Below are 15,949 nucleotides of genomic sequence, written 5' to 3' on the forward strand. Positions count from 1 at the left end.
GGTTTACCCAAAGCCCAATTTTAGGGACAGTGTTCCTTAATGTTTTTGTAAATTATCTGGATGCATATACATTAAGTAAATTTAGTGATGATATTAATCGAGGAGCTGTGGACGCCACTGAGGGTAGAGAGAAGTAACAGAGCAATCTGCATAGACTGTAGAGCTGGACAATCAACATCTGTATGAAATTTAACAAGAGCAAGATCTGATTTTCCCACTTGGGATAGAAATATCACTTTTACATATTCAAGTTGGGGAACATGAAGCTAGAGAGCAGCCCTGTAGAAAGAGGTCTGGAGGTCCTGGTCAATGGCAAATTGAATGTGAGTCAACAATAGGCCTTGGTAGCTGGAATGGCCAACCATACCCTGGGGCACACCAAGTACAGCATCAGTAGCTGGTTGAGGGAGGGTATTATCCCACTCTACACTGCACAGATCCAGCCTCCCCTTGAGTACTGTGTGCAGGTTTAGACTATAAAATATAAGAAGAACATCACATTCTTAGATTGTATCAAAAGGAGAGGGGCCAAGATGGTGAAAACTTTAAAGGGCAAGATTTATGAGAGGTAGGTAAAGACACTTGATTTTCTCAATTTGGAGAAGAAAAGTCTGAGATGTGACTTCACCACAGTCAACACCTTCCTCAGGAGAGCAGTGAAAGGGGAGTTGTTGATCTCTCTCAGGAGATCAATGATAGGACACAAGGAAATAGAATTAAGCCATGTCAGGAAAGCTCAGATGGGATACCAGGTTCCTCTTCATGGAACCTTTGGAGATGGTTATTCACTGGAACAGGCTCTCCAGGGAAATGACCCCAAGCCTGTCAGAGTTCAAGGAGTGTATGGATGGTGCCCTTAATCCTATACTATAGTTTTAAGGTAGTCCTGTTAGGAGCAGGGAGGTGGACTCAGTGTTCCTTAAGGGTCCCTTCTCACTTGAAATATTCTATGACTCTGATTAGAAACACACAAAGGTTAAAGAATCATTTCAAATCTCACAACTGATGCTTTTATTTGGCACTCCATGCTTTTTCTCTTATTACCTTCTGCATCCTCATCACACCTTTCCCACAAGATCTCCTAAAAGCAATCTACAACGAGGAATAAATGGGATTCTGTGAAGAAGATAAGAAAAGTGCAAGGAAAAGCTAAATTTCATCAGAAATTTTCGGCTACAGGATGGACTGCTTGACATGTTGCAGAGAAAGTGGAGCTCAGTCAACTGGGCTATCATTGCTATACATACCCATCATTGCTGAGAGGTTTGTAGTTGCCTAGTACAGCAACATGACTGTCGGAGAAATGACAGTTTTGGGGTTTGTTTCTATTAAAGAGAAGCAATCCACAGATGATAGAAGTTAGATGAAAGATGAAGGAAACATTTCATTTCAACATATTTGCATGTCAGTATATGAGGCCAAGCAGCCTTCTGTGAAGATATGAGAACAAGATTTGGGTAACTTCAGTTCAGTTCCATGTTCTTGCAGAAAATTCTCACAGTATCATCAGGGTGCTCAACACGGAGTGGTTTTAATATTTCTTCTGGCCCTTATAAATTTATGCTTCAAAGTTTTGTGGAAAGCATAGTTCTCTCAGTGGTCAGTGTATTTTCTTTTTCTGCCTGAGCAAAGACAAAATTTCATATTAGTAGCTGCCTACTGAATGGCAAAGTAATCTTGACATGGTGTTGGTATTCATTACCATCTAAAGTAATACCTGTGCTAAGGCTAATTTTTGATCACAGATGTTGTGGTTTAAGCCCAGAACACAGCTAAGCCCTGCATAGTCCTGAATTCACTCCCCACGGTGATAGGGAGGATGGGAAAATGAATCAGAAAAGCAAAAGTGAGAAAACCTGTGGGTTCAGACAAAGACAGTTAAATAGGTAAAGCAAAAACCACTCACACAAAGGAAGCAAAATAAGAAATTCATTCACTGCTCCGCATGGGCAGGCAGGTGTTCAGCCAACTTTAGGAAAGCAAGACTCCACCATATGTAGAGACCTGGGAACACATGACTCTAAACATGTTCTCCTTCCTCCTTCTTTCTCCAGCATTATATGCTGAACATAATGACATACAGTATGGAATATTCCTCTGGTTAGTTGGGATCAACTATTATAGCTGTGTCCCCTCTCAATTCCTTGAGCTCTCCCAGCCTATTTGTTGGTGAGAAACAGAACAGTCCTTGACACTGTGTAAATAATTAAAATATCCCTGTTTTACCAGCAATGTTTTGGTCATAAATCTAAAACACAGGCCCATACCAGCTACTAAGTATATCCTAGTCAAAACCAGCATAGCAGATTGTAACTATTCTCTATTCCAACTACACTGTACTTTGCACCCATCTAAATACTCTTCTTCCTCACTTTCATCGGGCATCTGTCTACCAGCCGTGCTACAGTTTTGCCAGTGTACTTACTGTGTCTGCACATGAGGAGCATCTGCTCACCCAGACATGTTGAACATGGATTGTATTACTGCAGACTCCTGATTACAGAAACAAGGCTGGCAGGAGGCTCTAGACCTGGCCTGAATCTCTTCAACCATCTGGTGCTTGCTGGCTTTGTAATCCCAGACCCTGCCAAGATTTATAACAAAAGCATTGATTTTACAGATAAAAACAATTGACAATAGTGGCTTTTTTGCACAGGAATGCAAAAATCAAAGAGCATAGTTTCTTTCTGCTGACAGCTTCCTCCAGTCCCATCTGGTATTCTGTGTGCTCTGATTGAACCCATATACCATTAGAGGCAGTGACACATGCTAACACTTGTTATAGTTGTGATCCAAATACAACTAACAAAGTCTTTCCCGAATTGTAACTTTGTGCCACTTGGATGTCTTCTATTTTTATACCTAAATCTGGAAGTTTCTTTCCCTTTTGTATTTTAAATAGGCTTTTTAATGTAGGATTTTTCTTTTTTTTCCCCAAGATTCCATGATGAATTTAATTACAACAGACAGATAAGTAGGAGTTCCAGTAGGATTTCAATTTGTAGGCTTTGTATGTGACTTACTTTGAGTATCGTTTCATTGCATTATAGAAGGTTTTATTTCCAGGAACTACATAACTAAAATGATTGTCTTTTGAAAAATAACCAAAAACCCTTACCTTCTGTTTTCATTTTTTCATCAATTTGGAGTACCATTCTAGAGATTTTTAAGAAAATATTTTGATATTTTCATATGTGTTTTTTCAGCTTAATCATTGCTGAGTACATGGCCTGAATAACATAGGAGTTTAATTTCTGCAATGTTTGTTCAGTCCTATGTAAAAAGACAGATGTAATACAAATTCTTTGCAGGATAATCTATTATCCTGCAAACTTCCTGATATCAGTGAAAAAGGATTTTTATATTGCTACTTGTATGCCACTTCCTGATGAGCCCCAGATACACTGAAGATCGTTATGTGTGACTCCTATTTAAGATTATCCCATTTGTTTCATATGAGAAAGGGCTGAAATTGCCTGACCTATTTTTTATTAACTTTCTTTCTCACTTAGCTGTAAGAAACTTTTCTCCTTTTTTTCCCCTTATCCTTCCTATTCTTCCACATCTAGCTATCGATTTACAATCGCTGCAGGGCCAGCATTTCTCAGAATATATAACAATGGGTGATGTTTAATCAAAAAGTGAATAATATAGGGAACAAATGATTCAAAATCAAGCTTTTGTTATAAAAGCCAGGTGAAAAAATTCTGTCGTGGCACAGTATAAAATCCAGGTGTTTTACAGTGTGGATGTTCAATCAACATTACACGATGTCTCTTGCAGAGAGGATGGTTCTCCTACAGTGGGATTGCTAACTCCAGGGCCTGGCAGACCTGCATTTACACACACCTGTTTTACCTGCCCTGCTGGGACCAATGGGAAGTCATTTGTCCATTCTGTCCCCTTGCTCTCTATGAGTCTCCTTGACGTTTTGTGGTTGGGCTTGGAGGTTTTAGTTTTAGTGTTTGCCTCTTTTAATGGAGAGGGAATAATCTGGAAAGATATGCCTTGGCCCTACAGTGACAGATTTTGCTGTTACTCTGTGTTCACAGCTGTGAACACAGTCATGGGGTCAAGAGAAACTACTTTTCTTTGCCATCTGACATTTTATTTCTTTAGCTATGATGGACTGGATAGAAATCCTTTGTTTTCCAAACTCCTTTAAAGACAGCAAATTAGAGTAACTTAGGAAAACTTAATCAAATCAAAACATTTTTTTAGCTAGGAAGAGCAAGATATCACAGGGGGGAAAAGGATTTAAACAAAAAAAGTTGTCTGTCTCACACGACAGTCTTTCCTGTCAGTCTTCTGTAAATGCACCTTTACTCACTTTTTTTGTTTCTGCATTGGAGAAGAGATTTTACTTTATACTCTTCTTTTAATGTGGCTCCCATGTGTATCTCTCAGTGCCTCAAAAAAGGAAAGAGTAAATTTTGGAGTTTTTCAGGAAACTTCTTTGAGAAGAAATACAGTGAAATGTCTCTGTTAAAACTGGCATGTGGGAGTTATAAGTGCATGTTCATTACCAATGAAAGTGAAATGTATTAGTCTTTATTTCTGCTGATGACATCTCAGGTTAATTTAATTACTTCAGCAGGGTTTAGGCCTTTTTCAGGTAAATGTCTGCAAGACCAGATAGCACCAGAATGACAAAAGTCATGCTGGCATTTTATAAGGTCTCTCATGGGAAAATATAGTGTGCACGAGTCTTTTAAATGATGTTTACTTAAACCTCAAAATTTCTATTTGTATTTAATGCAATTATATATTTCTCAGAATCAGTCACTGTATAACTGGCCTGAATAGAACAATGATCAAGAGAGATTGTTGGTATTTTTAGCTATATTTGCATCAGTTTTGAACATAAGCTGCAAAAGTTCAAGAGTTAGAAGAATTGCTAGTGTGATGTTCACTATTAATGCTCCAGGATACATGGGATGACTCATTTTACTCTGACTGAGAGCACTGCAGTGACAACACTATCCCATAGTAAAGTAAGAACATATTTTAACTCATTGTCACTTGACAAAGCTGATATCACAGTATCCTCTGCAGTATTCAGAAGGAAGTTCTTTGATTTTTTTTTTTCATGGATAATTTCTTTGGGAAAATGTATATGTAGAGAAATCGGTTATTTTGCCCTTCAGACACAATGAATAGTTTTGTTCAGCTTGCAACATATGTGCAATAATACTGCCTGTGAATGTGAAAAGGTGAATATGCAAAACTCACTGATTTCTATCTTTACATTATGATGTAAAGTATGATGTACATTAAGTTGTACAGTATGATATCTGATATTCACTATTTTTCTATACATGTATGTGAAAGTATGTGAATTAACGTATGCTACTACCATGTACCATACCCCTATAGTGAAAAATGCAGCTGAACCTTTTATTTTCACATTATCCTCTCTGCTGGCTGTGTTATTAGTAACATACATTACAAATTACTTCTTAGACATCCAGAAATGAGAGAGAAGTAGAGAAAAATCCACACATGCCCCAAGAACATAAGCTATGGAAGTTCATTCATTTAACAATGTTTTCTACTAGATATGGTAAATTAAGGAGTAGATAGTTTCTTTTTAAACCTTTCATGACTTTTTATAGCCCTGTCAGCCCTATGCAGGCATTGGATTTTAAAATAAGTTCAAGTAAAACTTGTATTCTTCTGTGCTTAAAACAAGATGTTTTAGCATTTTTTACCAAATGGTGGTTACTCCAAGAGGAAGAAAACAAAACATGGTATATAATCTTTTTATCTACTGCACTCTACAGAATCAAAAATGAGCATTTGGTTGGCAGCAGATGAAGCACAAAAACCTCTTCTTTTCGATTCTTTGCAGCGCGTGTTATTTCAAAGGTGAAACACCATACCAAGTTTGAGAAAAAAATTGCTAGGGTTAGGGTGAAATGGTCATACAGGAATGTCCCTTGACTGAAAAACCGTAAATTATCCCACAGAGGATCCTAACAGTAGTTGAGAGAGGAGAGATGAAGGGTAAGATGTATCACTTGATAGACTATATTTCCAACAGTACAGTTCATGATTTGATCTTAAATTATGATATTTTATACACAAAGTTTCATTTAGGGTTTTGTTATTCAAAGCAGGAGTGCTAGACAGTTTTGATAAAGTAAAATAAAACCAAACACCCCTTTGCAGTTTCACAGAGGCAATGATCATGTTCACCTAGGAAACCCTACACTGAAACCTTATCATTCCAAGCAATTTGATTTAAACCAATAGCAATATTTAGAACCAAACTACTCAAATAATTTAAATCTGTGAGCCAAATTCCCTGCTCTGACAAAGATGCAGTCAAGCAATTTTTAACACAGAAAGTGAACAAGTTAGAAAACATTGCTTTTAAATGTGATCTTTATGAATTACTTATCTGTTTCAGACAACTAACCTGAGCTAAGGTATTATAAGACATCTTTAAATTTGGATTTTTTTTTTTTTTTCTGAGAGAGAACCTAGAGGTGTAGAAAACTGCATGGAACAGGAACACCTGAGGCACAATTATATAATCCAAGAATTTACTAATAGAGAATTTCAGTAAATCCACCATTAGTCAGGTTAGGGAGAAGGGCAATGATGATCTGAGGATATTTTTTACATTTTGACATTGATGATTCATACATGTAAAGTGGTTTGGATTAAAATAATACCAACACCAAATATTTGTGCTTAATTATCCAGCATAACAGAATGAACGCAAGGGTGATTGCATGTTTTTAATGAAGTTAGAAATAGTTTTACATGAGACATCTAAGGGTCTTTGACCAAAGACAAAATAAAATAAAAATTATTAGTGCTTATATTAAACATCTGCAATAGGATAAAAAGATAACTACATACCAAAACTGTCAAAAACACAACAATATGATATTTCAAAAGCTGTAAAAAAATTAAAACAGAAAGATTTTGAAAAATCATGTTTGGTCAAACATTAAAACGGTATTTTTTCTTATGATTTTGTGTGAGGTAACTCTCATTGTTTCACTTACAGTTTGTTGAGAACTTCAGGAAAAAAATACTTTATTTTTACACTGAATCAGAATTTCAACATCTAAGGGGCTTCTGCTATTGTGGGTGGTTTTTTTTTTTTTGATGAATTGAGTTTTGTTTTTCCCTCCCCATAATTTAAATATCACATTAATCAGAGCCTGAACTTTAACTTAAAGAATATAGGAATTCTCCATCTCTGTGTAAAGGGATATTTTTGGAAAAGAAAATCTAAGCAAGAGGCATCCTAAACTAAAGCCAGTACAAACATAGGAAGAACCATTTATTTTTTATCTAGCCTTTTATATAATGTTTTCTACCTTATGATTCATAATAATACAAAATTAAAAATGAAAAGTTAACAATATTTTGAATGCAGGAGAAAAACATGAGTAAATTATCTCTACAATACCTTCAATTTTATGTATTTTTCCTTTTCAAAAGCACTGTTTTTGTGATAGTGAGAAGACACAGAAAATGAGCTATTCACACTTAATTTGGAGTTTATACCTTTGTCACTATATTCAGTTTAGGATCACTGAATTCACAGCTCAAAAAGTCTGCTTAATGCACACTGAGATTTCAGGTGCGGAATGAGCATACTCACCCAGATGATAAACAAATTATTGCCTTTCATATTGTATGAAAATTATAAATTCATTTAGGACAGTATTTCATATATATTTTACATATATATTCACCTAATTATCTACATCCGGAGCAAATGGGATTCATTTCAGGACAAAGAAAATGAAGCAGAATGGCTCTGCAGGATGGTCCATCCAATGGGCATACTTTCCTGGCAGTGGAGACACCATGATCAGGCAGGTGGTTTTCCCTTGCACTCTGGGAGTGCTGACCCCTGAGATTTCCCCAAATGTGGGAAACACAATTGCATAATTTGTGGTAGGTGGGGGACTGCTTTCGCACTCTCCCCTACTTTTTTTTGGCGCTGGTGAGACCTCATCTTGAGTGCAGTGTCCAGTTCTGGCCCCTCAGTTTGGGAAGGACATTGAGATGCTTGAGTGCGTCCAGAGGAGGGCAGCAAGGCTGGTGAGGGGCTTGGAGAGCAAGCCCTAGGAGGAACGTTTGAAGGAGCTGGGGTTGTTTAGCCTGGAGAAGAGGAGGCTTAGAGGTGACCTTATTGCTCTCTACAAGTTCCTGAAGGGAGGTTGTAGACAGGTGGGGGTCCGTCTCTTTCACCGGGCAGCAACTGGCAGAACAAGAGGACACAGTCTCAAGCTGCATCAGGGAAGGCATAGATTGGACATTAGGAAAAAACTTTTCACTGAAAGAATAATAAAGTACTGGAATTGTCTTCCCAAAGAGGTGGTAGAATCACCATCTCTGGATGTGTTTAAAAAAAGACTGGACAGGACACTTGGTGCTATAGTCTAGTTGAGGTGTTAGGGCATAGGTTGGACTTGATCTTAGAGGCCTCTTCCAACCTCATCATTCTGTGATTCTGTGATTCTCTGATTCTGTGAAAGCAAACATTTATTCGCTTCTCCTAATCCTCTTTATAGTGTTTAATCTGACTGATTTGCATATTCTAGTACCACCCTTTAAAGGAAAAGTATATTAAAAATGGCTTCAGTCCCCCAATAAAGGGCCATCCTTCTGTGCTGTAGCTGAAACCTGTATGCCCTGTTCCTAGGCTACCAACAAGGAACAAACACTGACATATTTGTAATATTAACATGTAACATTCAGGAGACCAGGAACATGCCATATCAGAATGCTTCCCTAATGCAATGTGCATGATTTCCTTCAAGGTTGGCTCAGTGCTTGTATGAGATATACTCATGAATAAAAGAAGTCAGTGCAAGGTAAGGCAGGAGCACAGAGATCTAGAAAGTGGCACTTACTATGTAGGTCCTTTGGAACTGAATTTATGGTCATGTTTTTATCAACACCAAAATGACATTCAGGATAGTTAAAAAACTACCTCTGGGCCAGAGGTCACAATTGGCATGACCTTATTTTATTCAAGGAAGAAATAGTCAACTTGCAAAGGAGTTGAAACTTACTGGTAGCTCAAATGCCCTAGGAGCTATGAATTGTTAAATATTTTAACATTTTCTCCTCAGATAAGAAGTATGGCTGTGGGGTTTTCCTAACTTTACCCATCTAGCTAAACAACTGGATATCTGCATATGAACTTGAGTCAAGAATACAGAAGCTCAAATTAAAAAAAAAAAAAAAATCAACAAACCAAAGGAAAAAAACACCAAGAAAACAAAGAAAAACAAACAAACAAACAAACAAAAATTAACAAGTTAACTACTTCACTAAAAACACTACTATACCTTTTTTAGCCTGGGGAGTTAATTCACATATGAAATTTATGTCTTAGCATATGTCTGCAAGAAACACAGTGGATAGTAGGTAAAAACTAGTATCCACAGATAGAATAAGGGAGAGGGATTAGAATTTTCATCATATTTTTAGATGCAGTATTTTTTATTTAATTGACTTTTTAAGAAAAAAAATAGCTTTCAAAAAGCATATAGTTTAATTTAATAGCATGCAGTCAGACAGGACTGTTATGGATAGGACTGTTATGACATTTCCAGCAAAAAGCTACTATAGAAGAAGGTTTTAAGGCTAAAAGAGACCTTTAGTTAATCTAGTCTGACCTCCTCCATATCATAGGCCATGAACATTGCTATAGTTTTATGTTAGGGCAAAAAATATGGTCTGTGAAAAGACAATAAAAAGTTCTACATTACAATGAAAATGGTTGGTCACTTACACTGGAGAAGAATGGTTGAAAGGAATAAAAATTTAAAAATTAATATGCTGTCTAGAAATAAGAAGACTGAATATAGGCTAAGTCAGCTTCTATTTATAGTGACATTGATTTTAAATACCTTCAAGGATTTTCAATAGCACTTATTTCTTCATCCTTTTTATACACCCCATAGATTAATTCCATGAGATATTGAACTATGCAAGTTTATATTAAATACTTCCTTTGTTTAGTGCTCCCGTTGTATAAAAAAAAATTAATCTTCCATGAACACTGATGTTCAAACTAATGAATTAGAATTCATATCTACAAAATAAAAAGATTTATCATTAAATATGCTATTTCTTACATGTTACAGCTGAAATTTCCTTAACAACATGTATAAAGCCATAAAAGAGTTGAATTTTTTACTTCATCTTCTTTCTTTAATTTTTTTTCAATTATATTAATAATGATTGACTAATAATATTAATATACCTGGCTTAAAGACAAACATCAGTCTGACTGTTTCCGTTTGTAACTTCCTCAGTGACCTATTAATGGACAATGATTCAACTGAACTGCTGAAGTGATCAGAGAACAAGGAAAAAAAGTATTTTAAATATATAACTAATTAGGTATATATTAAAGGAATTGTAGCATATATTTAGACATTCAGGTAACTGACAAAATGCATGTGGATAAACTAACACTTTGCTAAAGAAAAAAATCATGAAAGATTTGATAACTCAGACCTGTATATGTAATCTGTAAACTCATTTAAATCAGGTCATAGTTCAAAGATGTATAGGCTAGTTCCTCCCTCTACCCCTCAGAAACCAGAATCACAGACAAGCTAGCAAGATCATGAAGCTTGTTATTATCTATGCTGAATTTTGCCTTTTGTTCAGAAATTTACATTCAGTAGCTGTTTCATTGTTAAACAGAATACTGTGAAAATTGCTAAATCAGGACCAACTCATGAATGATTCCTGATAGTGATATTCCCCAGTACTGGTATTTTTCCTATTTGTAAGTGCATAACTCACTTTTTATGCAATTCCTTATCTCCCTGTGACTCTCTGTCAGAAACTACATGGCCTCAGAGGCCAGAGGGCTTTTATTGTATTTGAGTACAATATGAATGAGCATAAACAAAGCCACCCTTAGTTTAATCACTGTAAGTTTGTATTTTAGCTTCCAAAGAAAAAAACAAACAAACAAACAAAACCTATACTGAGTACAAAGAATTGAAAGAACCTCTACAATAGTCAGGGTTTTTGAAGGTTCTCTGTGCTTGAAATGGTATGTAGATAAAAGTCAATGAAGCACGTGTTTTTTGTATTAAGCAAAACAAGTTATGTCCCTTATTGGTCATTGCTGTCAGAGCTCTGTGGCAGATATGTTCAAAGTGCTGTGCTGCTGAGATTGTGATTAATGGCAGTTATCAACTTGGATTCTCAAAGTGCCATAAAAATGATGGCAATCAGCGTGTTTATCTAACCACTGATGTATGACATATAAAAAAAGGGCAAAATGTGAATGCATGCTGAGCGTCATTAGTAGAGTAAATTTTTAAAATCATTTTTGGTATATTATATTTTCTGATGGGTTAATTATAGTGATTTAAGCTCCTTTAGCAAGACATTTGGATATTTGACTCCCATGTAAATAAGTGTTTGTTCATGTCAGAACAAACCTGTTATTATGTTAGAAGGTGAAAGAGTACGGAGGTAACAGAAAAAAATAGCTGAAACTGCTAAATGTGGGAAACACTGAGGACATCCTCACAGAACTTTATTTACTGCTAGCTCTGCTATTTGTCTCACTGCAGTCACAAATCTTGAGGCATTTACCTCTGGTCAGATTTAACTTCTACTCAGGTGTCTGAGCCTGGCTTTCCTCATGCTTGCAGGCAAACCTATCCAATTTCAAATTTAATCAAGGATAAGAAGGAATGACAAACAAAGTAAATGGTTTACCAAACAAGGAAAAGTGATTTTTCTCCTATTGATTTGCAAGATTAATTAAGAGCTTTGTAAAATAAAATGGGTCCCAGCATAAATATAGTGAAACTATCATCTGTAACTTTTTGAATAACTGATTGGAAGATGAATTCACAAACCCAGATAAACAATTCTTTGCAATGCTTATCATCATTCAACTAAAATGATCAAATACGCTAAGTAGCAGATGTGCTTGCTTTCCTCTGTTGAAGTAACAAAATTTGCATTCATTTTTCTGGAAGCAGAAATGTCACAAGCTTCACAGCCAAAAATGTGGTTACAGTAGTTCAAAGGCCAGCAAAATAGTTAACTCTTAATTCCAGATAGAATCTAAAGCCCAACAAAACCAGCAGCTAGTACAATCGATAGCTGAGGAAGCAGGCCAGATATCTGTTTCCCTGCTGACATACAATATACATGATATATGTAAAGATAAAATTCCTGTATATTCAATTGCAAGATTCAGATCCAAGACAATCCTGCCAGGAAACAATTTTCAGAATAAATGGAGATTTCCATATCTGAGGGATCAGTCTCATTGTTGCCATGGAAACAAAAAGAATAAATCCCATGCAAGCTTTTAAAATGTGTGTTGGTTACGGAAGGGATAAAGGAAAAGTTAGAACAAACTGAAGTATTAAGCACAAAGGACTTGTGCATTATATGAAAAATATAATTGAGCCTCTATTCTTCTCACTTTTCAATTTAGTACAACTTAATTAGTAAATTATTACAACATTTCTAAGTTTAAACTAAAAAAAATACAGTGACCCAGCTTCTTTGCTTCATATATTTGGTATTTCACAAGACCAAATACCAATGTTAAATAAGGATTAGATTTTCAGAGACATACTGCCTAACATAAAAATCAGGAGTATCAGTTAACTGGAACATTTTTGGGTAAATAACTATATTATATATCCATGGAACTCCTATCCCTAAGGAATAATTTCTTTCTTGTTTTCTAGCAAAGCTGCCTCTGGAGCAGAGTGGACCCACGGCACCAGTTGCTGGATCCAGGTTCAGGACGACTTTACAGATTTTCTGTCTGTCTAGCTACAGTCTGTCTCTTCCCATTTAAGAGCAGATCTCCTTTTTCCTTGCACCAATAAGTATCCTTTTTCAATGTTACCTGCTTTCCTTCTCCCTCCTTTGAGTGACAGGCCAAATGGAGGACCTATTACCTATTGAAACCATTAGCAGCAGACCTTGACTGCTCAGAGTCCTTGAAGGTCTGTGAGAAGCTCAGTGGGTACATTTTAGACACATGCAGCTGTATCGGTCTCCTTCGAGCAGTATAATTGGGTCAGAAAGAAGCAAACTCAAAGTATCCTCCCTGTGGAAAAGCCATCACTTCTACAGCTGATGGAACCAATTCCCTGGCTCCTGAATAGGAAATATTTCAAAAGCAGGGACACAGGAGGGTGATGGGGTACTGCAGTCTCAACGAGCAGGTCATAAGTTTCTCATGTACATTGGGACTTCTGTGGCATGTTACCTCCCCTAAGGTGAATACTAAGTTATCAATAGAACTGGGAGATGATTCATAGCTCCCTGATAGCTAATCAGGGCTCCTTGTGTGAAGCAGATCATGGGAGCTGGAGAGAAACTCTTTAGTGCTTTTGAGTATTCCTAAGGCAACACATCATCAGAACAAATAGTAGAGGAAGTTAGGGCACTTCAAACACCTTAGTTTTTTTTGAAATCACATTTTCTTCCCTGACTGCTCTCTTGTTCACTGATGCAAGAGCCAGTGACTGCATGCAGTGACAGCAAATTATCACTTCCACTGTGGTAAAGTGAGAATTCAGCCACAGCCCAACAAGTTGGTGCAGTGTGGTACATGTGAGTGTAGAGAAGTTTCCAAAAAGAGCAATTCCATCTTTAAACCTGTTGCAGCAAACTACAGAAGCCCATGTAACTCAATACTGCTGAGCAGCTTGGTTTCCTTTGTGTGCAGGTATGATTGACTTTATCCTAGACTAGACTCTCTGGCTGAATAGTTCATTATGTATTTCTGCAGTCAAAACTTTAATTTGTCACATATCCCAAAGCTGCCTTTATTTCTTGGTTGTATTTTATTCACCTAAGCTATCCGGACTCTATTCATGTGGCTTCTAGGTCCGTAACTATGATACAATGATTTGGAAAATGGTGAGATCTTGTTCAGTGAGATTTGTAGGCATTTTTTTCTGCTTTCTTATATCTTTTAAGATTTGATGTATATAGAAATTAGTTTTATTTCATTTGAAATCTCTGTAAATCCATAAAAATTGCAAAAAAATGTGGATCCTCTGCATCAGCTAAAACTAAATGTATCTGTGTCATTTCAGATATGTTCATCCAGCATAGTGATGATATTTTCAGGAAATCCATAATGGTGGGTTACTGCTGCGAAAATTTTGTCTTATCTAACCTGAATGATATTTGCTGTGGTCGAATCACAAATCTTCTCAATCACAGACATGGAACCACATGTATAGAGGACCACTCAGGAAGGTCACAGAGGATACCCTTGTTTGCAGGATCCTATCATGTCTCTGAAATCTGTTATAATGAATTTTCCTCGTGATCTTCAGTTTACTATTTCTAGATGTTATAGTTGTGGCTTTTCTTCCCTTTCTGTGTCACACTTTCTCATGTGTTTATTCTTAACTTCAGTTCTAGACTGATAATTTCATTATGAGAATTTTCAGGTTAAAGAAGTGTTTTCTTCCCTGAAAATTCTCACAAAATTAAACTTATTGCAACACTAAAAAAATTATTAGAAAAAGTAAAGTATATTGCAAAAAATCAACTTAAAGCATTCCATACCAAAAAATATCTGGTCTTCATAAACTACTGGTAAAAATATAAGTATTCTGCAAGATGTCTGGACCTCACAAGATGAAATAACACCATTAAATATCACTTCTATTTGAAACATTGGAAACCCTTTGCTTAATAAAACAAATCAAATTAAAATTAATTCTGTTGCAAAATACCTCAGGGTTTAAAAAGGTGGTCAAAGAGAGTAAAAAAAATGAACAGAATCAATATGGATTGTTGAAAAATTAGTCTTGTTACATGTAATGAAATGAAATTAAATGTAAGGGGCAGAAACACAGAAGAATAGTTGAAAGAGAATGACAGGATGTGACTTCAAGGGATTTTATTTTGTTTTGCTTTCTTTCTGCCCTTTTATAGAGATTAGTGACTGAATCTTAAAACCTGGGCTTAATTTTTGTACTGAATATAATTTTTCTTAAAGGTCAGGGTATTACTTAATAATTAGTGCTCTTATCAAAATAAATAGTAAAAATCATGTGAATTTTAATGTTAATTAGTGAGTAATGTCTAAAACTGGAAAGTTTGGACAAATCAATTATTCCATGCATATATATTATTTGAATGGTAAGCTGTTCTGAAACTACATTTTTAACAACCATTTTCAAAGAAACAGCTAATTATGGATGGTGAACTTTCTAAATGAAACTTAATGCTATTAGAGATTTAATTGAATAAAGATACAATAAGGGGTGAAATTCTGTTCAGATTTATCTAAATGAAAATGTGTCAGTGTTAGCAAGAACAGAACTTGGTTCACTGCATTTTCAAATATATTTGGCCTCTCTGTTCATCAGCCTGACTAAGAAATAGTATCTAAATCTGAGAACTTTAAATATTATTTAAAATATATTAGAAATATAATGGTATTTGAATCTAATATTTTTACACATATAGTGTCTATATGAGGTGAATACTCAAACATGTACAATTTAATAACTAAATAATATTTAATATTTTAAATTAATTGATTAGTCTATACATAAATTTGTATTTCCTATACAGATGTTTTTCTGATATATGTAGATGATATGTACAATCACATACATAATAAACATAAATTAACTCACTTTTTTTTAATTTATCATAATATGTATTTATTTTAAATTTTGTTATCACAATATAGCTTCATAGAATGACAGAGTTGCTCTGGCTGAGAAAACACTTCTTTAAATCTCCTTTTTTCCATGTCTGTTTAATATTTTAATAAAAAAATTCTTTGCCATGAAGTACCTGATGCTTCTTATTAAACCAGAAATTTACTTTAAAATTTGAGTTGTTAGTGTTCCCACCTGGTTATCTCCAGTTTTCAAAAACATTTCATACAAGGTGAGTGTTCTTGTCAATTAGAAAGCAGTGCTGCTGGAAA

At 35.5% G+C, this 15,949-nt stretch overlaps 1 long non-coding RNA gene and 1 other non-coding gene across 2 annotated transcripts in view; both read left to right on the forward strand.

Moving 5' to 3' along the window:
- Positions 1 to 15,655, forward strand: part of LOC121469473 (uncharacterized) — a 146,021-nt gene extending 130,366 nt beyond the window's left edge. The window contains exon 2 of the long non-coding RNA XR_005979547.2: positions 12,723 to 15,655. This is a non-coding gene — a long non-coding RNA (uncharacterized lncRNA). The remainder of the gene's footprint in view (positions 1 to 12,722) is intronic.
- LOC115494150 (U1 spliceosomal RNA) lies at positions 7,809 to 7,956 on the forward strand. Its single transcript, XR_005979661.2, has one exon. It is a non-coding gene; the product is annotated as a U1 spliceosomal RNA (small nuclear RNA).
- Positions 15,656 to 15,949: the final 294 nt, after the last annotated feature.

The sequence above is a fragment of the Taeniopygia guttata genome, chromosome 2 (genome assembly GCF_048771995.1).
Source record: "Taeniopygia guttata chromosome 2, bTaeGut7.mat, whole genome shotgun sequence".
Lineage (NCBI taxonomy): Eukaryota > Metazoa > Chordata > Aves > Passeriformes > Estrildidae > Taeniopygia > Taeniopygia guttata.